The 5480-nt window shown below is 39.4% G+C and overlaps 1 non-coding gene across 1 annotated transcript; it reads right to left on the bottom strand.

Annotated features, from left to right (window-relative positions):
- Positions 1–5144: 5144 nt before the first annotated feature.
- Positions 5145–5220, bottom strand: TRNAA-CGC (transfer RNA alanine (anticodon CGC)). The gene has a single exon. It is a non-coding gene; the product is annotated as a tRNA-Ala (tRNA).
- Between the last annotated feature and the right edge of the window lie 260 nt (positions 5221–5480).

Here is a 5480-nt window from a genome sequence, read left to right as displayed (position 1 = left end):
ATAAGAACAGGCATATAGATCAATGAAACAGAGCTGAGAACCCAGAAATAAACCCACACTTTTATGGACAACTGATATTTGACAAAGGAGGTAAGAGCATAAAGTAAAGATAGCCTCTTCAACAAATGGTGTTGGGAAAATTGGACAGCTACCTGCAAATAAATAAAACTAGACCACCAAATTACACCATTCACAAAAATAAACTCAAAATGGATAACATTATACTGAGCAAAATAAGTAAATCAGAAAAAACTAAGAACTATATGATTCCATACATAGGTGGGACATAAAAATGAGACTCAGAGACATGGACAAGAGTGTGGGGGTTATGGGGAGGGGCTTGGGTGAGGGAGGGGCACAAAGAAAACCAGTTAGAAGGTGACAGAAGACAATGGACTTTGGGTGAAGGGAATGCAGCATAATCAAATGTCAAAATAACCTAGAGATGTTTTCTCTGAACATATGTACCCTGATTTAGCTATGTCACCCAATTAAAATTAATTTAAAAAAATTTACGAGGACATGGTGTTTAAAAAAAGAGATCTCATTTACAGAAAAATAAATTATTATGTTCTGAGGACTTGGCACATTTAAGGGAACTGTCCAGGAACAGTGTTCCATGGCGGATAGCATAAGAGGTAAATGTATGATCCAAAGATGGGTGGTCAGTTGTCTGATGGGTTTTTTCAAACAGTGGTAATAGTGATAAAATGAACAATTCCAAACTTTCTTTTATCAGACATACTAAGAAAGAATCTTTATTTTTATTGAGCAATTTTTAATTTTTTAAAAAAATTTTATGAATTCAGTATGGAGAATCAGACTGTTGCTAACTCACCACAACAGTTAAATCATAGGCTCAAAATACTTCTGACAGAACAAAGAGAGTCAGGAGCATCTGATTTTTTACTAAAGCTACTGCTATATTGCAATTTCCGTGAAATCTGGCTGGTGGCTGGTTGTATTTTTCTTTCTTTCCATGCATCCTTTTGGAACAGGAAAAATTTGGCTAGCTGAGATGGCACAAAGATGCTGCTAGCAGCTTCTTTAATCCTACCAATCAAAAATATTAGTATTCATATATGTAAAGTATCTTTATTTTCTAACTAGAGAATAATTTTAGTTACAGGGAGGAATTTTTTGAAAGAGGATAGAGAAAATGCTTCTTTAATTTTGAACTCATTATCCTTTAACAGGGAGTTAAACTCAGCAAAAGAGTTTATAAAGACAAATAATTTGCTCCATTCTATTGAAAGAACTGAATGGTATCCAGGGCAAGAAATTATGAAGAAATTTGATGGAACTATTTGTGTAGGTGTCATGAGTCTAGGGAGCCTGCAGAGCAGGGCTGATACAAAAGTATAGCCCACAGTTAGTAAAGGGGTTATTCTTCCCAGATCTTCATTCAACACAACATCCTTTTAGTCCTCTAGAGTCAGTCCTAAAGCTTGGAGCATTGGACTTTTTATGGATAGAAGCAGTGACTCTGATCCAAAACCTTCTGCAATCAGGATTATAAACATTTTGAGGCCAAAAGAAGAGCTGAAGATGAGTATAAATGTGATATGATGACTGCATCTGACAAACTGCTTCCTACGTGTAATGAAACATGCTTGAACCCTTTCGGAAAACAAAGAGAAACCTAGAGAACAAGTTGAGGAGAGCTTTCTTCTGCTTAGACTAAAAGGAAAGAAGATGATGACTCATAATTAAATAACTCTATTTTTAAACATCACAGTCTGATAAGGCTTGTGAACACTGGTTGCAGTTAAAAAAATTCCTGTCAACTGAGATATTATCAGCATATCCAAAAAGATTCCTTTCACTTTGAAAGGGTTTAACTAACACAATTATATGGTATGTTACCAAGAAGTGAGTACAAACAGCAGTATGGAGAGAGTTTTTCTACTAAAATGTGAGGATGAAAAAGACTGAGATCTATATATTTATTTATTTATATTTATTTATCTATTTTCCATTCAAACTAGAAAGGGTTGCAATCAAAGAAACAACAAAGACTTGGATGATAGAATTCCCTCATAGAAATGCACAGTTAAATTAACTTGTACAATTTAACAAATTATTAACATTTGCTATAAACATATATGTACTTCTTTTCATTCATTTTTTTATTTTGAAGAAAAATTATAGACTCATTAGACATTGCAAAAATGCAGAGCATCCACATACCCATTATTTGGCTTCTGTCTGTGCTGGCATCTTACACAGCACATTATCCAAACCAGGATGTTGATACTGGCAAATTACAATCAACCAAACTAGTTCTTCAAATACTACAAACCACTCAAACTCACCAAAGACTGTATAGGCATTTTAAATGCTTCTATAAATATTAGAGAAATTAGTCTGTAATATAAAAGATTCTGGAAAACAAATTTTTAGGTGATTTTACTGGAGAATTCTACCAAAGGCTTAATGAAGAATATCAGTTCTACCCAATCTCTTCTAAAAAACAGAAGAGAAGGGAACAGTTCCCAACACTTTATTTAGGCTAGAATTTCTCTAATAGCAGAAACAGAAATAATGTACAAAAAACAAACAACTTTGTTTTGAAATTAGGCACAAAAATTCTCAACAAAATATTAGCACACTGAATCAGCAATATACTTAAAAATTGTATATAATGGTGAAATGAATTTAATTCTAGCTATGCAAAGCTAGTTCAACACTCAAAAATTCATTAATGTATATACATGCTAAAAACTATAAAACCATGGTGAAAGAAATAAAGATGATCTGAATAAATGGAGAGGGAGCCTGACTGGTGGTGATGCAGTGATAGATTGTCCACCTGGGATGCTGAGTTTCCAGGTTTGAAATCCCAAGATTCTCGGCTTGAGCATGAGCTCATCTAACATGAGTGCAGGCTTGCCAGCTTGAGTGCAGGGTCACTTGCTTGAGTGTGGGATCATAGACATTACCCCATGGCCATGGATGCTGGCTGAGTACAAGGGTTGCTGACTTGAAGCCCAAGGTTGCTGGCTTGAACCCAAGGTGGCTGGCTTGAGCAAGGGGTCACTGGCTTGACGAGCTCCCTGGTTAAGGCACAAATAAGAATGCAATAAATGAACAACACTAAGGTGCTGCAACTATGAGTTGATGCTTCTCACCTCTCTCCCTTTCTGTCTCTTTGTCTCTCTGTCTTTCTCTCTCACTCAATAATTATATAGACAGATGATGATAGATAGATAGATGATAGGCAGATAGAAAGATAAGGGGGAACAGTTCATAGATTTGAGCTCAATCTAACAAAGATGAAATTATTTACAAATTATAGAATAAACTTGATTTCAAATTGTCAACAAGACTTTTTTTTGGTATAGGCAAATATATCTTACAATAAGTATAGAAAAAACATAGAAGTAGAATAGCCTAAACAGTTTTGTAAAAGAATATTAAGGCCCTGGCCGTTTGGCTCAGCGGTAGAGCGTCGGCCTGGCGTGCGGGGGACCTGGGTTCGATTCCTGGCCAGGGCACATAGGAGAAGTGCCCATTTGCTTCTCCACCCCCCCTCCTTCCTCTCTGTCTCTCTCTTCCCCTCCCGCAGCCAAGGCTCCATTGGAGCAAAGATGGCCCGGGCGCTGGGGATGGCTCCTTGGCCTCTGCTCCAGGCGCTAGAGTGGCTCTGGTCATGGCAGAGCGATGCCCCGGAGGGGCAGAGCATCGCCCCCTGGTGGGCGGAGCGTCGCCCCTGGTGGGCGTGCCGGGTGGATCCCCGTCGGGCGCATGCGGGAGTCTGTCTGACTGTCTCTCCCCGTTTTCAGCTTCAGAAAAATACAAAAAAAAAAAAAAAAGAAGATTAAAGTTAGAAGAATTGCATTATCCAGTTTTAATACAATGAAAAATTTATCTTATAATATCACGTATTATAAAATACAGGGGTGGGCAAAAATTTGTTTATAGCTGTGTATAGAAAATAATACAATAATTAATAAACAGTAATAAGAGGATAAACTCATATATTCACAACTGCAATCCTACTTTTGCCCATTCCTGTATATATACATATTTTAATAAACTGTAAAAAATGTACATAGACTTTCTTTTTTGTGTATGTGTGACAGAGACAGAGAAAGAGACAGAGAGAGGGGACAGATAGGGACAGACAGAAAGGGAGATAAGAAGTATCAGTTCTTCATTGCAGCACCTTAGTTGTTCATTGATTGCTTTCTCATATGTGCCTTGGCAGGGATGGGGATGGGGCGCTACAGCAGAGTGAGTGATCCCTTGCTCAAGCTCGCGACCATGAGGTCACCTCTATGATCCCCTGCTCAAGCCAGTGACCCGGTGCTCAAGCTGATAAGTCTGTGCTCAAGCCGGTGACCTCGGGGTTTTGAACCTGGGTCCTCTGCATCCCAGTCTGGCACTCTATCCACAGTGCCACCACCTGGTCAAGCTGCATATACTTTCTATGACCCTACTTAGCATTCTCAATCTTTCTAGCTTTTAAATATATTAAAATACAATTATAATGATGAATGTGTTCCATGTTCTGATAATTTTAATGTCTATTCCAGTTCTGAGTTGGTTACAATTTATTGGTTTTTTTCCTGACATAATTTTCTGCTTCTTTGGGTGCCTGTTGATTTTTAAAAAATTGAATGACAAGAAATATAATTGTTACTTGTAAATCTGAATGTTACTTGGCTCTATACTTTTGTATTTTTAGAAATATTCTTGCTCTTATTCTCAATGCAGTTAAGTTTCTTTGGAAACAGTTTGATCATCTCTGGTCTTGTTTATAAATTTTTTTTTTTAAGACAAGGGGAGCATTTCATCTAGGACTAATTTTTCTCCATCACCGAGTCAAAACCCTTTTTTTTTTTTTTTTTTTTTTTGTATTTTTCTGAAGCTGGAAATGGGGAGAGACAGTCAGACAGACTCCCGCATGCGCCCGACCGGGATCCACCCGGCACGCCCACCAGGGGCGATGCTCCGCCCACCAGGGGGCAATGCTCTGCCGCGACCAGAGCCACTCTAGTGCCTGGGGCAGAGGCCAAGGAGCCATCCCCAGCGCTGGGGCCATCTTTGCTCCAATGGAGCCTTGGCTGCGGGAGGGGAAGAGAGAGACAGAGAGGAAGGAGGGGGGAAGGGTGGAGAAGCAAATGGGCGCTTCTCCTATGTGCCCTGGCCGGGAATCGAACCCGAGTCCCCCGCACGCGAAGCTGACGCTCTACCGCTGAGCCAACCGGCCAGGGCCTTGAAACCCTTTTGATTATTCTTTCACAACACACCTTGGCCTACAAAGGTGCCAGCCTGTCTGGTGGGAGCAGGCACTATTTCTGCTCCTGGATGAGCACCAGGTACTGGTCCCTCTAATTATGTCACGTGGTTTTTTTTTCTGAGCCTCTGTTGTCTACTCACATTCATGCAGCAATGAGCAATCGTCAGTGTGCTAGAGGTGAACCTTCCACAGTTCTCTGGGGTTCACTCTTTTGGGAAGCTATCTTTTCACTGGT

The sequence above is a fragment of the Saccopteryx leptura genome, chromosome 3 (assembly GCF_036850995.1).
Source record: "Saccopteryx leptura isolate mSacLep1 chromosome 3, mSacLep1_pri_phased_curated, whole genome shotgun sequence".
Classification (NCBI taxonomy): Eukaryota; Metazoa; Chordata; class Mammalia; order Chiroptera; family Emballonuridae; genus Saccopteryx; species Saccopteryx leptura.
The sequence above is the reverse complement of the archived record's forward strand: the minus strand, read 5'-3'. Positions and strand labels throughout refer to the sequence as shown.